Source organism: Chelonia mydas, chromosome 20 (genome assembly GCF_015237465.2).
Source record: "Chelonia mydas isolate rCheMyd1 chromosome 20, rCheMyd1.pri.v2, whole genome shotgun sequence".
In the NCBI taxonomy this organism is placed as follows: domain Eukaryota; kingdom Metazoa; phylum Chordata; order Testudines; family Cheloniidae; genus Chelonia; species Chelonia mydas.
In genome coordinates, this window is record NC_051260.2 from 9779888 (window position 1) to 9800416 (window position 20529).

Sequence of the window (20529 nt, forward strand, 5' to 3'; positions counted from 1 at the left end):
CTTGTGCCCATGCCCAGGGAAGAAGCATGCGCCAGCTGCAGCACAGAGTCCAATGCAGTCTCTTTACCAAGGTGAAACTTGTGTCCAGGTGAGCTGGACTGAATGGGTGCTGCCTATGCCCCCCCTAGGCCCGGACACGGTGCCTCCACCACAAAACCAACCCCACACCCACTGTATTTTACAACCTTTCCCCTCAAACACAACACTGTCACTCACCCATCAGGACATGCCCACCCCACCCTCGTACCCCACCTCACTGCTGATGCCCCCCATGGCAAGAAGACCCCCGTGCCCTTCTGCTGACACATGCTTCCCAGCTCAGCACTGGAATGAGACAAACGGCATCTCTCAGGATGCATATGCACCGTTTTCCTGTCCTCACACATGTGGGGCGAGGCGTGGGCAGAGGTGCTCAGAATCTCTGCAGGGCAGGGCACCCCCATATTACCCCCTCATCACAATCACAGCTCTGCCCAGCTTCTCCAGCTAATCCCTCCACCATTCCATATAGTGCCACCTAACAACAGCGAGCGCAGCTGGAGCGCACACAGATAATTCCTACTGGCTACCACCAGCTCCAGAGGGGCAGAGTTAAGGCTGTGTTGGGGCGTCCCTTTACCCTGCCTTTTCTGGCTGTCCAACTTTTGAGTCCTGCTGGATGGGCAAGAGACCCAACAGGCAACTTCAACTCTGTGTTAACCAAGTTTTTTGTCCGTGAATTTCCTAGTTTTCCAACCAGAAAGAGAAACATTTTTTGTAGGAGTTAGGGGTCAGGCAGGTCGTTATAGCTGTCCCCTAAGTTTGTAGCCAGCGTGTTGCTGGCTAGCAAGCAGGCTATGTCATCCTACGAGCTCCTGTCCCTTTTGGCACAGAACCACAGGTCATGCTGTGAAATGTCTGGAAGGTGGTGCTGCTAACAGGGCAGTGAGGGAAATCTCATCCCTGGCCAAAAATCTGACTATTTTATTCTGTGGTGGTTTAGTTTCAGTAGCTTTACACAGTGCAGTCTCTCTCCTTCTCCACCCCCATTTCTCACATAAGGCAGCGCCCCCACCCCCATTTCCAGCTTCCCCTCCCTGTCCTGCCCCATGAAGTCATTCAGGACCATTCCTTGGCATGTGAGAAGCCATGAGCACGTAAGAAATTTGTTCTACGTGTATCACAAGCAGCTGCTTATGGGAGGGCCACACATTTCTCAGTTACAAAGGCTGCGCTGGACCCCAAACTGCCCCCTCCAGGCACTCCCTGCTCTGGCGAGGCCCCTGGCTCGCCCAGCTTCCAAGCTGGCCCCCTGGCCAGCACCACGCAGGGGTGCTGTCACCTTAACTTTGAATTGTCTGATTTTCAGAGATTTCAATGTGTGGTGTAGTCAGGGCCCCTCCAGAATCCAGTTTACATCTGTTGGGAGAAGGGCTCAGACCCCTTAGAATAACAGGGCCCCCAAGATCCCGGCACACATGGAGTGGGGGAGGACAGGGAAAAGGGCTCAGACCCCTTAGAATAACAGGGCCCCAAGATCCCGGCACACACACATGGAGGGGGGAAGGGCAGGGAAAGGGGCTTGGTCTCCTCACTCCAGAGAGACAGGGCTTAGTGGATCCCAGCACACACATGGGGGCAGGGGAGGGGCTGAGATCCCTTAGAACAGCTGGGCCCTCAAGAACCTAGCACACACAGGTGCAGAAACAGGGACTCAGACCCTCTCGGAGGAGCAGGCTGACACCTCCCTCCCAAGATCCTGGTACACACATAGGGGGGAGAAGGTGGGGCTCACATGCTCCCACATCCCTAGTCACCCCATTTACCCTACTGCTCCCCCATGTCTCCCCTCCCCATGTCCCACCCATCCCCCTCCCCGGAGCCCCCAACCCCTCTCCGCTCCCTGCCACCCATCCTCATTACTCCCATGATTCCCCTTCCCCAGCACTCTCCCAACCCCTGGCCTGGCGCAGCAAGCATTCCCATGTCATTCCTTTTCCTTTCAAAAAGAGTTTGCGCCCTTCTCAGTTCCCTGCTGTCCTGGGATTACAGTTCCCAGCAGTAACAGAAACCCTTCAACCGAGGCAGACAGTCGCACCTGGCCTGTAATTCGTCCTCAGAGATCTACCACGGGTAGCTTTCAAAGTTGCAATACCTGTGGGGGTTGCTCAGGGTCACAGCCCATCCCCTTAACCCACCACGTCAAGTGCAATCACTATGGCTAGAAATCGTCTTTCTGCGCACGTGCTTTGCAAGTTCTTCGGCACACGAGTGTTTCGCAACCCCTAATGCAGACAGCCTAACTCTGCCTTTAATAGTGCTTTCAAAATTGCCTCCCCCAAGGAACAGTGGGGGCCACACAAGAGCTGAGTTAACTGTTGGGTGACTGAGCTCAGCTGGGGACGATCGGAGACACAGTCTGAGCCTCAGGTGTGTGCCCCTCCCACCCCCACCACGTTGGTAGAATCTGTTGCCTTGATGAAATACTGTGGGTTTTTCAGGTGGCTGTATTTTGGGGACCCCCTGTTCAAATGACCCCAAATTTGGATCATTTACCCGACCCTGCATCCCCAGGGGGCATGTCACATTTCAAGAGAATCCAAGAGAGCATTTGACTTAGAACAGTCAACCTTTAAACAAAGGGGTTCTCAACTTTAATCGCAGGAGCTAGCTCTTCTATTGTGCCTTTCACCCATGGATCTCGAAGCTCTTTACAAAGGAGGTCAGCATCATTCTCTTCATTTCACAGCTGGGGAAACTGAGGCACAGAGCAGGGAAGGGACTTGCCCAGGTCACCTAGTTGGCCAGGTCTCCAAGTCCCCGTCCAGTGCTCTAGCCAGTATGCCCCAGAAAATGCAGCCCTATGGAACCAGGTGAAGTTGGCCACTACACTGGGGGGAGCAGATGCGTCTACTGCCCTGGGCACGGACGCTGTGGCACAAGGGGAACCGCACTGGTTTTAAGAAACGCTGCTGCGAGGTGAGAGGACAAACACGACCCCGCTCCCCTGGCCCCGCCCTGGCCTACCAGCAGTAGCTGGGTCTCATCCTGCCTCTCCAGCATCAGATCCCAAAGTGCTTTACAAGTGGTGTATAGTAGGATCGCTCTGATTGCTGCCCTGGGGCGGAGTCCACACCAGTGCAATAGAGGACAGGAAGTGGAGTCTCCAGTGTTACCAACTCTCATGATTTTGACATGAGTCTCATGATAACGATTGTTTTCCTTAAAGCCCCAGCTTCTGGAGTCAAGGGGATACGTGATGATTTCAGCCTTTCTTAAAGAAAAAGTACGTTTCCAGCCCCCGTGGCAGTGGAGAAAGCTTCCAAATGTGACCTCGGTGCACCGCAAAGGCTCAACAAGCAGAAGGCCAATAAGAAGAACCCAAACGCTAATATTTTTACATAACCTCAGGATTTTTGGTGAGCCTGACTCATGATGTTTGAACATTTGGGGTTGGCGAAACTGAGTCTCACACCCAGCTGGGGAACACACGGAAGGGGAACGCACGGATGCACGGTGAAAGCCCGGCTCTTGTGAAAGCGGTCGCAGGATGCTTAGCAACAGCAAAAGAGCCAGGCCCTTGATTTTACATCTCAGCTGGAAAGTGGCGGCTCCAGCACCTGGCTGGGGCATCGGTTCAGGACAGCTTCGAGCACTCTGGGGTCTTTGTATTCTGTTTGTACAGCACCTAGCGCAACAGGCGCTTGGTCCATGACTGGGCCTCCGAAGTGCTACCACGATACAGAAATAATAACAGCACCCCTTTCGTTATCACTAGAATCATTTCCCTCAGAAGCCTAGGTTTTTCTGGAAAGTCTCCCCTCCAAGCACTGTACAGGCCCAGTACTGCTTAGCTTACAAAACACAGCAGGGACAGAACACCACATCAGGGCTGCAAGCTAGGCACAGGGAGAGAGACATCTGGTCCTGTCTACACAGCAGCTGCAATTAACTCAGCAGCTAGATTGTCTCATCAGCGCCATGGCCAGGGTGAGGTTGCATCTACACAACAAGTTAACAATGTGGTAACAGCCAAGAGACTCATACACAGCACTGATGGGGCTGTAAACATCTTCAGAGGGGTTCACTGCAAAGGGGGGTGACCCCAATTTCCTCTCTGGCCCAGCCAAAATCCTCGCTCGATGATCCCATGTGACAGAGGCGCCCTGTAACATGGTGCCTTCCCTGCCATCATTAGACTCTCCGCACACTGGCGCCCGTGTGCATCGATCCTACGTGGCGAGTGTCCCAGTACATCTGAATGAGATCCCCAAAGAGCGCCTGCACCAATTAAAATCCCCAGTGCAGCGACGCCTGGGCGGAAGATCTGCTGGGAGGGAGCGTGGCCTAGTGGATACAGGACAGGATTAGCATTCTGGGGATCTGGGCTCCAGTGCCAGCTCACACCCTGCTCTGCTGGGTGACCTTGTGTTAGTCATTGCCTCTCCGTGCCTCAGTTTCCCCATCTGTAAAATGGGGATAATGAAACTGACCTCCTTTGTAAGCACTGTAAGACCCACTGATGATAAGAGCTAGGTATCAACATTAGCTCCTTTATAGAGTCCTGCTATTACTAACTTCCTCTGATATAAAATGAATCTCTGAGGATCTTAAGGTTAGCAGGGTGGCGGCTGTGGCTAGACATAGCTCTGCTATGTGACCTGGGGCAAGTCACTTCCCCACCGCGTGCCTCCATTTCCACTCCCACCCTTTGCCTATGGAGACTCTGAGCTCTTTGGGGCAGGGACTGTCTCTCTGTGGCCACAACAGGGCCCTGATTTTGCTTGGGGCCTCTTGGCCTTGCTCTCCTGGGAATCCTGCACAATCACTGCTCAAAAGCGCTCGTGGCCTGGGCGAGACACCTCATGATCAGCCCCACAAGCCCAGACAGCGCACGGCTGGCGTGGGACCTCCTGGGCATCATCCAGCCAAGTGCCTGAAGCTACAGTACATTCCTTTCCCCTCCCAGGAGTCTGCTTCTCCAGTTGTGCCACGCCAGCCAAGGAGCAGCCATGTGCAAAACAAATCCCAGCAGCTGCCTGCCAGCCATCCTCTCCGCTCACCTGGCTGCCAGGAACAGGGGGAGGATTCCTTGACGCTTGCACAAGGCAAGCAGCGTGCACCAGCCTTGTGCAAGGCCGGGTCCACGGAGAGACAAGGAAAAACCACCTCCCAGCTTGGCAAGAGAAGAAAAGACCTGGGTCCCCTGCGGGTTTCGGGGAAACTCTTCCCCCTCCCCGCCCCTGCCCTTCTTGCTCAGAATAAAAGGCTTTAAAAAAATCAAACGGCTCCAAACCAAAGCGATAAAGGAAACTCGTGTTCGGAAACCCAAAGCCACAGGCGTGCTGGGGAAGGAAGCTGCACAGGGGGGAACTTGCGCGGGGGGGCCCCGCGGGGGGATGAAGATCGCCCTGATGCACCAGCCCCAGGTGCAAATACAGGCATGGGAGAGATTCTTTGCTCTTTAATACCATAGGGGTGGCTAATCTCGGGGTTGCCCAGGGCCAGGGGCATCCAGGGGGCTCAGCTCCAACCAGGCAAACATCTCAGCCAGGCAGGTCCCAGCAGCCAGGGGAGATGGGGGTAAAGCAGTGGAAGGGGGCTTAAGCTGGGGGGGAGGGGCTGTCAGCTGTGGTGGGAGGGGGGGCGAGTTTCCATCTCCTGGGCTGTCCCCTTACAGAGGCTGCCTTCCCTGCAGCAGGGAGCCCAGCCGCCCAAGGCCTCGAACACAGGCCAGGCGAGCCTGAGATCAGGGCGCTGCTGGATTCCAGGGTACCCTGGCTACAGGCACAGCCCTCGCGGGGGGGGGGGGGGGGGAGGGGAGCACTGCGGGCGGGGGGGGGCATGCATCGTCCCCAGCGAGCACCTGGCACGAGGCTGCACGGTGCAGAAAGGGAACTGCCCCTCTCCAAAAGCCCAGACCCACCCCCTCCCCCAGGCAGCGGCAGAGGAAGGAGTGGGGGGGCCGGGGCCTGAGAGGGGGAGAAAAGCAGAGGCGCCCCATTAAATAAAGAAGGTCTCTTACCCTACAGAGCAATCAGCTGTTCCACTAACCTTTTACCAACAACAAAAACACCACTCAGCCCAGCAGGGGGCGGGGGGAAGGGGCGGCCCGGAGGATGCTGGGAGTTGTAGTTCCCTCTGGCCACCTGGCGCTAGGGTGGGGTAGGAGGGGAGACTGCAGCTCCCAGAGAGCCCTGGGGGGGAGGGAGCCCAGGAGCCTCCTAGCCAGGGAATCTGGGGAGTGTAGTTTGTCCAGCTGGGAAGTCCAGGCAGAGAATGGGCAAGGGGACTTCAACTCCCAGGGTGCAACGGGCTCCCAGGGGCCATGGAGGCATGGGTACTATTCAGGGAGGAGTAAGGTTTCAAGTTGTTCAGGGCAGAGCCATACCCAGCTGGGAGCTCGAGCAGCCTCTATCCAGTGGGGATGGGCCTGGCTGCTCTTCTGCAGGTTATCACCTGACCCCCTGTCCCTGGGCTAGTGTGATGCAACAGCAAACAAAAGCTGCACACATACACAATGCAAAACAAACTGAGCACACACAATGCACCCGCAAACGAAGTGCACCCACCTTGCAAAGCTAAGCAAAATGCACACCCATTGCAACACCACCCAAAAGCTGCATGCGCCATGCAACACAAAGTCAACACACAAAATGCAACACCAAACAACAGCTGTGCAGACAATGCAATGCCAAATGAAATGCGCGCACACATTGCAACACCAAACAAAAGCCGCACACATAATGCAACAAACACGGAGCCCACAAAATGCAACGGAATACAAACTGAACACGTAATGCAGCACCAAACAAAAGCTGTACGCACAATGCAACATCAAACGAGCTGTATACACAATGTCACACAAATTGAACAGATGCTGCAACACCAAAGAAAAGTTGTACCCACAATGCAACAGCAAAAAAGCTATGTACACAATGTGCACACGTGAACATCCCACTGCACACAATGCAACACAACAGTCGTCTAGCATTTTAGTAACTGTATTTCCCCAATGAATCGCAGAGCTAATATGTGTGTTTCCTCTCACTGGATTCAACAAACAAACTAGACAGCTCTGCCCCAGGGAAACCGCAGTTTCCGATATTGGAAACCTCAAGAGATCAAACAGCATGAGTGGGGCCCAACAATAATGAGATTTAAAAAAACAAAACAAACAAACTGTGTTTTTCTGGTCTTTCTTTTGATTGTTGAACTCCCCCTGGCCATCCCCCATGTGTGTGCACGTGTGTGTGTGTGTGTGTGTGTGTGAAAATTAGTGCCATTCACTCTCTCCACTTTATCGGGTCAGGAGATTTTGGCCCCTGCTGCAGATGCTCTCACCCCACATCTGCCCCTCCCCTGCCCAGCAATTAATTCTGCCTCAACCTCCAGATCAATCCTGTCCCTCACATCTCCCACCCCACATCTACCCAGTCCCCATCCAGCCTCCCCTCCGCCCCAGGAGGTGGGTAAGCGGGTCAGGTAGCCAATCAGAGGGGGTCAAGTGTGACTCCGGAGTAGATCTGGATTCACACCAGTTCAAATAAGATGCGGCGTCCGTGCCTAGCTTTACAGAGTTAGACAAAGCCGTGACTGAGATCATAGCAGAGGGAGCATGAAATGAAAACGGTGCAGGCAAGGGAACCAAGAGGTGTTTTCCGATTCCCAATCAGGTGGAGAGGCTGAGATGTAGAGGGAGGTTGTTCCAGGTTGCAGAGAAGATGGGTCTTGCCCTGACAATGATGAGATTGTACAAGTGGCAACAAGCAGGGAGATAGGGGAGGGTTAGAGACAAAAGTGGCCCGTGACCACGTCTGGACCTTCGTGCACAGAGGGTTGTGCAAAGAAGGGGAATCTGCCATTGTTATTGTCTGAGCCAACCGAGGTCTAATATGCAGCTTGACAACGTTTCTCTGTTGGTCTGTCTGTAATACAGGAACTTTTGAATGCCACATCGGATCCGTTCCACAATTTCAGGGAATGTTCTAGGTGTCAGTGGGTAGAACCCTAGTGAGATTGGTCAAAACCAGCAAAACTGGAAGGGGGAAATGGGGGACACCTGGTGGATTGGCCATGGCATGGGCAGGAGAAAATGTTGGGGCATGTAGAGCCCCTGCCATGTGGTGGAGGGAAAAAGGGGAATGGGGGGCTGGCACAGAGTCCCTGCAGAAGACAAATAAAAATCCCAGCGTTGTCATTTTTAGCTCACGAAAGCTTATGCTCAAATAAATTGGTTAGTCTCTAAGGTGCCACAAGTACTCCTTTTCTTTTTATGATTTTTAAGTCAATCTCAATCCCAATTTGTTATTTTTGAATGCTTGGGGTTGGCAATACTGCAAACTGCATACTCAGTGAAACAGCAAACAGCACAGCAACGTCAGACTATACACACAGCAGCTTCACACTGTGCACAATGCAACACAATCTGAGCACACACGATGCAACAGCAAACCTAGCCCAGCAACGTCAGACTATACACACAACTTCAGACTGCATACAATGCAACACAAACTGAGCACACGCAATGCGACACCAAACACACAATTGCAACACCAAACTGCGTACACAATGCAATGCCAAACAGCACACACAATGTAACACCAAACACACAGTACAACACCAAAGTACACCATGCGGCACCAAACTGAGCACACAACATCAAACAAACACAGAATGCAACACCAAATGGAGTACACAGTGCAACACCAAACTGAACATACGACACCAAACAAACACACAATGCAACACCATACTTATTACACAATGCAATACCAAACACAAGCTGGATGCACAGCTTAACACAAACCAAGCACATATTGCATCACCAGATCAAACACACTTGGCGGCACCGACCTGCATGTAGATGGTGCTTTACAGATATGCGGGAAAGATGTCTTCCCCTGGCCCAAACAGCTCACAAGGTCCCTGGACCTTGCAATGAAGGGGATCCAGAGGAGGGGGTGGAGCTAGGATGGGGGCTGATGTGGTTTTGTGTCTGCACAATTCTGCTGGAGCTGAAGGCTGGCGAGTGTAGCAGGGTGGGTGAGAATGGCGGAAGAGGATCCCATTTCAGGTTTGAGGCGGGTGCTGAGGGGAGTCACTCCTGACAGAGGGGCTGTAAGAGGGGCCCTTGAGTCACCCTGAGGGAAGAGTGGCAGCTTTGGATGTTGCCCATCTTGAGTTCCTGTCCTGGGTGTGCTTCTGAGTCACCGTGGGAACTTGGATGAGTCACTTCCCTGTTCTCGTGCCTCAGTTTCCCTATCTGTAAAACAGGAACGACGATACTCACCCACCTACCTTGCAGGTGAGGATTAGTTAGGTAATCCCTGCATGTTGCTCCCATCATGGGAAGTGCTATTATTATTATATATGCCAGGTGTCAGGGCATCAGAATCCAGACCCCAAAATGGGGGCAAAAGCAGCATTGCCAATCCTAAGTGGTGTTCAAAACCCATGAGTCAGGCTTCGAAAAAGTCCTGAGATTGGCTTTAAAAACATGAGATTTTTTAAAAAAGCCATTGGGGGCTCTTTTTATTCGCCTTTTGAGCCTCATGCCACGTTTTCGAGCTTTTCTCTGCAACCATCAGGCTTAGAACTGGCCTTTATTTTTTAAGCAAATGCTGAGATTTTCAGGAATTCTCCTGACTCCAGGTGCTGGGGCTTGGAAAGAAACAAGGAGCATTGCAGAACACATGATGAAAGCATTAGAGCTGCTGATGCTGTAAAAGCCTCTTCCCTAGTTTGCTTGGCAAATGAGCTCATTTGCATCATCCCCACAATGTTGGGTTTATCGTCCCCCCCCCCCCCCCCCCCCCCCCCCCCCCCGTGAATCAGAGCTGTCATCCTTCCTCCAGGGACTGCCTGCTATTTGTAGCATCCTTCCTGAACACATCTGGCTGGGCTAGGCAGTCCCTGTTTGCTTTAACTCCCTTGGCTGGGATTTCCTCCTCTCTTAATAAAAGGCAGGCCAAGAGGAAGCTAGTTTGATTGGATCCGGTTATTTATTATTTCTACAGTGCTGTAAACGTGCCTGGCACTTTACATGCAAATAAAAAACAACTCAGGGCCTGATCCTTTAACCCCATCAAAGGCCAGGTCTAGCTGCAATTTTGGTACCTGTTTAACTGTGTTGATGAGGGAGGTTTGAGTTTCCATGTAGTTGAATTGCTGCAATCCATAGCAGTTTTACTGTGGAACTGTGCCTTACGCCATTATAGATTATTCCCTGTGAGTTAAGTGATTTCAGAGGAAGAATGGCCTAGTGGCTAGACTAGGGGACTGATACATAGAAGACCTGGGTTCTATTCCCCGCTTTACTAGCTGACCTTAAGTGAATCTCTGTGCCTGTTTCCCCATCAATGAAACAGGGATAATGATACTTATCTCCTTTGTAAAGTGCTTTGAGATCCGGAGATAGAAAACACTCTTTAAGAGCTGGGGATTTATTAATAAAAAACAAACCAGTTTCAAGCCAATAGAGCCATATAAAAACTGTGTGTAGAACTTAGACTAGCCTACAGAGCTAATGGTACGAACAACGGACGCAGGATTGGGCCCCGAACCAAGATATAACCCAAGGTGGGTCATCAATCTGGCAGCAAGAATAACTCCAAGGGTGTTATTTAACTCTAAGCAAACCCCAGGCAAAGACACTTCAGAACCAGGAACATACTGGAGGCAAATTTCAGGATAGTGATTCTTCACTGAACTGGTAAGTACTTTGCAGTTACATGAAAGGCAGCCAGGGCCAGTGGGTGCCACTTTGGACCCCTGGTTTATTCCAGACTCTGCTACTGTCCTTGGGCAAGTCAGTTCCCTCCTCCTGTGCCTCAGTTTCCCCTTCTGATCTATTCAGAGTGAGCTCTTCAGGGCAGGGACTATCTCTCACTCTGTGTCCGTGCAGCACCTGGCATGATGGGGTCCTGATCTTGGCCCAGGGCAATAATAAAAATGATTGTGAGGTTTAATGCAATGTACAAAGATGAATCAGTGCCAGGGGGAAGTGAGACACTGCGAAGGGAAGGGTGTTGCCCAAGATCAATAGATCCCAAATCTCTTCTCTCACAAGTTTATTCTTCAGAGGTTTCAAGAGCCGGCCTTCTTGTGAACCTGGTTGCCACCTGCTTGCCCTCAGCTGTCTCTGACACTGCTCTCCACCGAACCTCCCTCCTAACGTGGGTTGGGTCAGGTTAAATGAAGGCAAATGCTCCAGATTTACCTAGCTCACGGCACCATGAGCACCTTTCGCAGTCCCTTCTAGGAGAGCTGCCACATGGTTGTAAATCACGGGCCAGATCTGTAGCTGGTGACTCCGCCGGTGTAGAGCCCCTTGCAATCTCTCCTGCTAATGAACTATTGGCTGTTAATTACAGGTTACTGTAGCAGTAACTCCCACTTGTCCACAAAGGCCTCACTCTCCCCTCGCTTTGGGACAAGCACCAAACAGATCAATCATTAACCCTCTTTGCCAGGGATGTCTCAGGGATCCTGGCAGGAGGCGGGGGAGCCCTGCCAGCCCGTTTGTCTCCATCCTCGTCTCCCTGCTGCCTAGACGAGGGGGGTAGCAGCTACCAGTGCAGGGCTTGCTGGGCTGGCCCAGCATTGAGCGTGACTGACAGAGCCACATGAGACTATGAAAGGCAGAAAGGGATAAGGCGGGGCGGGGGGGGGAGAGTTGGTGGGGGGGCAGTAGGCCCAGGGGCTGAAGAGATGAATGTTAAGAACCTAGCAGGCTGGAATAGATAGATAGAGGGGTGTGCATGGGAATGGATAGATAAATAGGTGTGCGTGAGGATAGATAGATAGATAGATAGATAGATAGATAGATAGATAGATAGATAGATGTGTATGGGAAGGCATGGATGGATAGTTAGGTAGATGGGTGGGTATGAGGATAGATAGATGTACATGGGGGTAGATGGGTGTGCATGGGGATGGACAGACATGGGGATGGATGGATAGATGGGTGTGTATAGGGGTGGATGGGTAGATAGATGTGCATGGGGATGGATGGATAGATAGATGTACATGGGGACAGATGGGTCTGCATGGGGATGGACAGACAGATGTGGATGGATGGAGAGGTAGATAGATGTGCATGGGGATGGATGGATATGTGTGCATGGGGATGGATGGATAGATAGATGTACATGGGGTAGATGGGGATGGACAGACAGATGGGGATGGATGGATAGGTAGATAGATGTGCATGGGGACGGATGGATAGATAGACGTACATGGGGACAGATGGGTGTGCATGGGGATGGACAGACAGATGGGGATGGATGGAGAGGTAGATAGATGTGCATGGGGACGGATGGATAGATAGACGTACATGGGGACAGATGGGTGTGCATGGGGATGGACAGACAGATGGGGATGGATGGAGAGGTAAGCGTGGTCATGCCGCATGGGTGGCTGTGCTGCATTTGGGGCATTTCTGCAGCAATTGCTGAGCAGCTGATGTTGGAAAATGAGTCTCCTTCATGATTTTGAATCAGTAGCTTGGAGCCTCGGATACCCAACCTGCCCGTTCCCTTGTGCCCCTCCCCCTGTCCATCCACCGTGGGGATCACAGACCTCAGAGAGAAGAGGCCTCTCCCGCAGGGTGGAGGCAGCTCCCCTTTGGCTCTGGGGCCTCCACACTCAGCGACGTCCTGATGTGGCCCTTGAAAGATGGGCTGGTGGGATCTAGGATGCTCTGATTCCTCCCTCCCTCCTGCCCTGTCTCTGGGCAACACCGGGCTGGCAACATACTGCTGCTATGGCAACAGGTGTGTGTGAAGGCTCCCTGATGCACCATCCCCCCCCCACTCCCCCTGAAGCTCTCCCCACATCACAGCTCAGGGGACTGCCTGGGGTGGGGGCCCTTGAATCTTGTCCAGATGTTGCCTGGTGCTGCTGAGCAGTGGTACAAGAGGAGGGTCCGTGGCCAGGCCACTGGTCCTCAGCTGCAGCTTGGCCTCAAGGGGCGGGGATGTGCCGAAGAGACCAAGGGCAGAGGCTTGCCCTAGGCTGGGACAGGAACAAGGGGGAAGGGAACTACAATAACAAACCATATGCACAGCCCAGCAACCCTACAGTAACAAACTGTGTGCACAGCCCAGCAACCCTACAATAACAAACCGTGTGCACAGCCCAGCAACACACCAGCAGCCCTACAATAACAAACCCTTCTGCAAAACATGTACCCATTTAACAACTCACCAGCCTCCGCAGGTCAGAGCTTGCAAGTAACCCTCCAATAAACAAACCAGCAGGCTTGGACCCTGCTGAGGAGTGAGGCTGCAATAAAGCCACTCGTGCCTCCAGAGCCCCCGAGTTTTAACCAGACCCACCGGGGCAGGCCAAGGGCTCAGAACGAACCCAACGCTAATGAAGCCGCGTCTGCAGGGGACGCGGGAAGGGAACTATCCTGTGATGACAGTATGGGCTTGAAAGCTACCTGGGGTTTTCTGTAGTAAAGAACAATGTGAGGCTTGTTTGAATCGTGATATAAAATACCTTGCGCGCGTCCTTTCAAGATCCAGCATTGTCTAGCGTCAGCAGGATTCTTATTAACCTGGAGGGGGTCGCGTGAGAGCAGGGCGGAGAGGGGAACATCATTAGCTCGGCATAAAAATCCCCATGCCCCTGGCAGGCCAGGCGCCGTGGCTTGTGCTGCAGTTTGGAGGGTGGGTGGTGGCTGCAATTCCGCATCCGCCATGGGGTGCTAAAAATCACAGACCACCGCGTGAGAGGGACCTAATTAAGCCCGACTCGTCTGCCTTTCATTAGCACGTCAGATGCCGGGCCCTGGCATGGAAGTGAACAGAAGGAGCTATTGTATCGGCAATCTCTGGCCAACCTTCGCTGTGTTGTGTGCCAGCCTGGCTCGCTGCGCCAGCCCCGTTCTGCTCTCAGCCCCCCCCTCGTCGATCGGGGGGCACCCTGCACTGGGGGTGGCAGTCCTTCGCAGCCCTCTACTGGAGGTGAACGAGAACAGGGAGCCAGACATTTCTGGCCCCTTCAGTGGACACCTGAATGGGGAACATCTGATTTTTCTGCTCTTTCTTTCCTTATGATTATTTATTAGGTGTATTACGGTAGTGCCTCGGAGCCCCATTCATGGACCAGGACCTCATGGTGCTAGGCGCTGTCCATTATTTATTAGGTGTATTATGGTCGTGTCAACTAACCCTGGTTATGGAGCAGGACTCCATGGTGCTAGATGCTGTATGTTATTTATTAGGTGTATTACGGTAGCGCCGAGGAGCCCCGGTCATGGACCTGGACCCCCTGGTGCTAGGCGCTGTACAGACACAGACCAAAAAGGCAGTCCGTGCCCCATAGAGCTTTACCTTGGAAATATGTGGGGTGTCAAGCCCTGTCTCCCCTGAGTTAGAGGGATGTCTCCTTGGATGGCTCTGAGGGTGGATTGGGATTCCCCCCAGCCTTTAGATGAGGGGGGTGTGGTGCTGTAGCATGGTAACAAGCCATGGAAGAGGGGCAGCCTCCACAGCACCCCCACCACAGCCAGCCTCCTTGGGCCCAGCTGTTCCCTTCCCGCTGCACCTCCTTCTCTTCCCTGGGCCTTGCCATGGATGGCCCATGGAGCTCCTGGCGAGGCCCTGTGCCAGGCAGGTCTTTGCTTTCCCGTAGGCCTCCTTTATCTGCAGGTGGCCCCGGGGCTTGGGAAGGGGATGGGGCAGCATTTCTTTTCAAATCCAGCCAGGCAGAAGAAATTCCAGACCTGTTCTTACTGGGAGAGGCATCCACCTTGTGCCCCCAGGACTGGCGCGATCCAGCCCCCTGGGCAGGGAGCCCCAGGACAGGGCAGGGCACAGAGACTGGGGTTCCCCTGGGGAGGGGGGTGGTAGCACGGAGCAGAGATGCATTGGCAAAATGGGGGCGGTGTGTGTTGATCTCACCCAGCTTGACAGGGTGGGGCATCTTATACCCACTCCCTACCCCCTGAGTGGGTACAGGGCAGAGCTCAGAGCAGCTGCTGGGGGCGGGAGTTTGGGGCTGGGATCCCTATGCAGCAGCCCTATGGCTCCATCGCCGTCTGCCCGTGCCTCAGTTTCCCTTCCACCCAGGAAGCCCTTCCCCTGGCCAGGCCCGAGAGCTCTGCGTGGGGGACAAAAAGCCAGAATTTACAAGCCAGGATCTGTCTAGTAATGAAGCAAATTCAATTTTACGCTGCCCCGCTGGTCAATATGTTAAATATGAGTGGGCCGGACGCTGACAGCTCAATGGCAAAATCAGTGGAGCGCCACTGTGCACCGGATCGCCTCATCGGGCCCCCCAGAGAGCCCTGGGGCTAGGAGCGGGGGGAACCCCCAGCAGCAATGGGGGGCTCTGGGCATTAGCAGGACCCAGGGCTCCTGGGCTGGGATTAACACTCTGTGCTCCCCACTCGTCTCGCGGCTTCCTGTCCCCACCTCCTCAGTTCACTCCCCTTGCCTCCCACCCCCCCAGCTCCATCTCACCACCACTCCTTACCCCTCTGCCCCCGACCACCCTGCCTCTGCTGCCCCCTATTCCACCCTTCCCCGTGCCCCTCCTGCCACCCCTCCCCTGCTCTATCCCTTCCCCCCTGCTCCCCAGGGCTTGGCCCCCCTCTGTCCCTGATGAAGCTGGTTTGGGGGTCTCCTGCCTTCCCCCGGGGCTCTGCCTCCGTCTTCTGGGGGCAGCAGGGCAACTCCCCCCTGCAAACCCAGAGCATCCTGCACTGGGGCCCAGGCTTCCTGACAGTGTCTGTTACGGGGCCAGGCCCCCCAGAACCGCACTGCTGCCCAGGTACCATGCTGGGTCCTGGCTCTGTGTGCGTGTCCATCCCACTGTAAGGATGACGACCAGCTGCCCGGCCCCCAGGACCCCGAGGGGGTCTAGTCTTGGACAGAGATGGGGACCATCTCCCTGCATTTTTCAGTATTGTGACCCCCCTCCCGGTCCCATCCCCATGAGCCTGAGTCCTCCCTGACCATGTCCCCGTGAGGCCCCAGCCTCCCCCACCAGACACATCCCAACAAGCCCCCGGCCACATCCCCATGAGCCCCATGCCCCTGGCCACCTCCTCATGAGCCCCTGCCCCCCAGCCATGTCCTTGTGAGTCCCCGCCCTCCTGGTCACCTCCTCGTGAGCCCTGGCCACGTCCCTGTTGTGCCAGCTTATGCCACATTGCCCAGGCCTCACTTGGGTACTGACAAATACCCGGCTGGAACCAGTCTGGGCGTTAGGGTTGTTAAAATAGGTATCACGTGTCATGTGCTTTGTGGTTGGACTTCACTGAATGCTTGCAAGCTCCCGCCTCACCTAATCTCACTGGAGGCCCAGCGACAGCAGACGATCTATTGTGGAACATCAGAGGACAAGAGATGTTGCTGACTGCTCCCTGCCCCCCCACCCCATGAGCCGGAGACGGGCAAGTGAATCCCTCCCATCCGCTGAACTGGCGGCTCAGAGAAGGGGGAAAGGGAATAAAAACCCTCAACAAGGAGAAACTGTAGCTCTGTGCTGCTTGCACGCTCGAGGGCAGGTTTGCTCGGGATAAACAAGAGATCCCCAGTGCTTGGGCTGGATTAGCCCTACAGGACACGTAGAGCTTGCTGGTTATAGAAGCGTCTATTACCTTGTGAAACGACAGACTGTAACTCATTTGTGTGGGTATGCTCACGTGCTTTAACCCTGTAACTAACTCGCTTGTTTCCGTTTCCTATGTAATAAATCTTTAGCTCGTTTAGGATAGGATTGACTCCAAGCGTTGTCTTTGGTGTGAGAGCCAAGTTACAATTGACCTGGGGTAAGTGACTGGTCCTTTGGGACTGGGAATAACCTGAATATTGCTGTGATCCTTGGTGTAAGGGACCAGCTATCACAAAGACAGGCCCACTTGGGTGGCAAGACAGATCCAAGCACCGAAGGGGGCTGTCGGTGACTCCAGGCTAAGGCTGGTCTAGTGCCCCAGGAGTTCACACTCGATAACTGGCTGGTGAAATGTAAGTATCAAACTCACAGCCAATTTGGGGTTTGTGCCCTGGTTCCTCACCCTCTGCCCTGAGGCTGGCACTTGCCCTCTTGAGCCGCTGCAGGACAGCTTGACACCCATGACCCCATGCCACGTCCCTGTGCACCCCAGCCACCCCCCCCCCACAAGTCCTGCCACCTCCCGGCCACCTCCCGGTAAGTCGCTGCCCCGCCTGGACTCTGTGGCGCTGCCATTCCCTGCACGTCCACTTGTCTGGAGGCAGCTGCAAATTCAAAGGCTTTCATTAGGCAGCGCGATTTGCTGGCCTGTTCCCGGCTGGTGCTGGCGCCGGGTCCACCAGCAGCAGCTGGGCCGAGCAGACGGCTCCGCATCCCGGCTTGGCTGGGCCAAGCATGCCTGGGTCTATTTCCCAGCCTCGAGGCCCTGCCAGATGGGGACGGTGCCACGGCCTCGGATTGGCTGAGAATTGCTGCTTCCGCAGCCCCTGCCAGGAGCTGCCAGGCCCTCAGACCACGGCAGGTGCTGGGGTCACGGCTCTCAACTTCCCCTTATTTGGTGGCACGTTCTGCTCGCTCCAAGGCCCGGCTCCATCTGGCTGAGCTGGGCCTGGCTCCCCGGCCTGGCGCTGCTGCCAGGGCTGCAGCTCAGAGCTGGTGCTGCTCTTCCCTGCCACACGCTTTCTCTGCCATCCCTGCTCTGGGCACTCCTGCCTCTCCCCAGCCTTCACTGCGCCTTTTGCCCCCAGTATGCACTGGGAACTGACGGGTGCTGATCACTCAGGAAAGGGAGCCCAGGGACAAGCAGGGAATCAGTGCCAGAGCCATGAACTGAGCCGAGGCCCCCTGCATCCCTAGGCACGAAGCCACTGCTAGGACCCCTGCACCATCCTCTCCACACCCTAGGCAGGCACAGAGCAGGTGGAATCACCCTGGCACGGGGCCCGTGCACCCAGCTGGCTCCTTCCAATCAATGCTGCCCCTGGTGCAGAGTTGAGGGGCTGGAGGAGGGAGGGGGCGCGGGCAGGGCTGCGGCAATTCGATGTCCTTGCAAAGTGTCCCAGGGGTTGCATCCCTGTGCAGCGTGGGCTGGGCACCACCTCTGTCCTGAGTTACGGGGCTCCAAACAGGCACTAGGGCCGGAGAAAACCTGTCCCTGTGCACATGAGCTCTCCTGCCTTCTGGGACGAGCTCCCTCCCTCCCCTCCCCTCCCCCCACCCCCAGGCCCATGTCTTCCTAGTAGAGTCTCGGCTGGCCAGCTGGCAACAGAAACAGCAGGGGGAGGACTCATCTCCTCTGGCGCCAAACATCCACTCTCCAAGTTCCACAAGAGCTAGTGGAGAATCCCCATTGGGGCTAGGGATATAGGGTCTATGTCACCAAGCTGAATAGTTCCGATTCCATCCACCGGAGGGCAGCGGTACACACCCACTCTAGCCCACATATTATACCCATAGCTCAGCAGCCTGCAAGAGCTTTGCCGGTTTCTCCGGGAGGTGTGTGTGTGTGTGTGTGGGGGGGGGCACGGGGGCAGGGAATGAAAGGCTCCAGAGATATACACTCCCAGATCAGAAGTAGCTCAGCAGGGCTGTGTGGCTCCAATCCAGATCAAGGTCCCATCGTGCCGGGTGCTGCACAGACACAGCCCCTGCCCCATACTGCTCACAGTCTGAATAAAGAAGGGTGGGAGAGGAAACTGAGTCACAGGGAGGGGCAGGGGCTCACCCAAGGTCCCACAGCAGAGCTGGGACTAGAACCCAGGCGTCCTGGTTACTGATGCTGGCTGCTTAGCTATAGGGCCAGCTCACTGGCCAGGGCCCTAGCCCAAGTAGCATTAATGGGGGGGAGTTTCACCTACGCTTCCCCCGCCATTGTCACTCCAGCCTCCCTTGGGGACGCATTTATGGCCATCTGCCCTGCGCTGCGATGCCAGGGGACGGTGGCGGGGTCCCCGGCGCTGCCCTGGCAGTCAGCGATTAGGCGAGCCACTGGCTGGATAATTGCTGAGCGTGTGCGTTGCTTGCTGCAGCTGGGGTTTGGAGCGTTATTGCAAAGTCCCCACGGCGGAAAACGACTCTGCCCGCCGCCTGACTGAGTGCGCTAATTAATTAGAGCTTGGCGCCGGCGGGGGGGCACCCGGACAGAGCCAGCCCAGCCCAAATCCAAGTGCTGGCAAGGTGCTGGGCTGCAGAGAGAACCAGTCCTGGGCAGAAGGGGCTGGAGGCTGGTGCCCTCTGCTGACCCAGGGGGCAAGCGCTCTTCAAGGCCACCAGGTCTCGCCCGCCACGGCCCAGTCAGTGCTCGGCCTCGCTGCTGGGCCAGCTCATCAGGGGCAGTTAGCAGGACAGTGCGATGGGCGGGGGAGAACGGAAGAGCTGGTCTTAATGGATGAGACAGCCGGACAGATGTGTCTGGGGCTGGACAGATAGTGAGTGGTCCCCCCGGCCCACTGCACAGCCCCCCCCCCTCAGTTCAACCCCCTCAGCTCAGTGCAGGGTCATCTCCGCCCCAGCTCAATGCACAGCCCCCCCCATGCAATCCCCCCCAACTCAATGCAGGGTCACCTCCCCCCAGCTCAATGCACAGTCCGTCCCCCCCCCACTCGGTGCAATCCCCCCCCAACTCAATGCAGGGTCACCTCCCCCACCAGCTCAATGCACAGCCCCCACACCTCACCCTGGCATATGCTCCTTCCTTGCATAGATCTGGATGGGAGAAGGGGAAGGAGCCAGGACCTGTGGGACGGGCAGGTGTTGTGGGGATCCGACTGCCGCGCCAGCCATGTCCCTGGGCTACCAGGGGGGGCGAAGATGCCAGGAGGGTTGTTCTTTTTAAAGGCATCGGACGGTTGCACTTGGAGGCCCCAGCCAAGATCCTTACATGCCAGGACAGGGCCTGCCCAGACACACAAAGCTCACAGCCTGAACAAAGGGAACAAACTTGCCCAAAGTCAAAGCCAGGAAGGCAAACCAGCAATCCTGAGTACCAGCCCAGCACCTTACCTGCAAGGCCACACTGCGACACCAGCATAGCCCCTGAGCAGGAATCCCATGGGCAGGGGCAGGGCTGTCCCCTCCTGCCAGCTGTGGAGGGCACGCAAGGCATTGGTGCCCATGGCCCTTGCAGCCATTGCTGTCTTCACTAAGACTTCCACTCAGGGCCCGATTAGTACCCCCTGAATCCTCACATCTTCTGACACAAGGGTTCCTTGACAGCTTTAGCTTGCGGAGACAGTGCATCGCGGCCCCGATCCTGCCCGCGGTGTCCTGGTACTCCTGAAATACCCCTAATAAACAGCAAAGACCATACGAATCCAGCCCAAACCCACAGGGACCTGGGAATATCTGGTCTGCTGAGGCTGTCGGTCCCCCAGGTTGCTGCAGGTTACGAAAGCCGGCGCGGCCTAGTGGGTAGCGCGCTGCCCAGGACTGGGAGCTGGGAAAGCTGGGTTCTATCCCCGGCTCGCTCTCCTGGGTGACTTTGTGCGAGTTATTTCTCGCTGGGCCTCAGCGGCAAAATGGGGACCATGCTCCCGACCTGGGATCTCTGGGTACAAAGTGCTCTATGAGGCCTAAGCGGTG

At 55.3% G+C, this 20529-nt stretch overlaps 1 protein-coding gene across 6 annotated transcripts in view; it reads right to left on the reverse strand.

Moving 5' to 3' along the window:
• The window catches only part of CALCOCO1 (calcium binding and coiled-coil domain 1), a 30901-nt gene extending 17497 nt beyond the window's left edge, over positions 1–13404 (reverse strand). Inside the window, exon 1 of one of the 6 annotated variants that reach the window (XM_043532850.1) lies at positions 13189–13404. The gene's annotated coding sequence lies outside the window, so the exon portion shown is untranslated. Of the gene's footprint in view, positions 1–6004; positions 6142–13188 lie in introns of those variants that run through there. The other 5 variants (XM_043532853.1, XM_043532851.1, XM_037883903.2 and 2 more) reach the window with 5 other exon arrangements.
• Positions 13405–20529: the final 7125 nt, after the last annotated feature.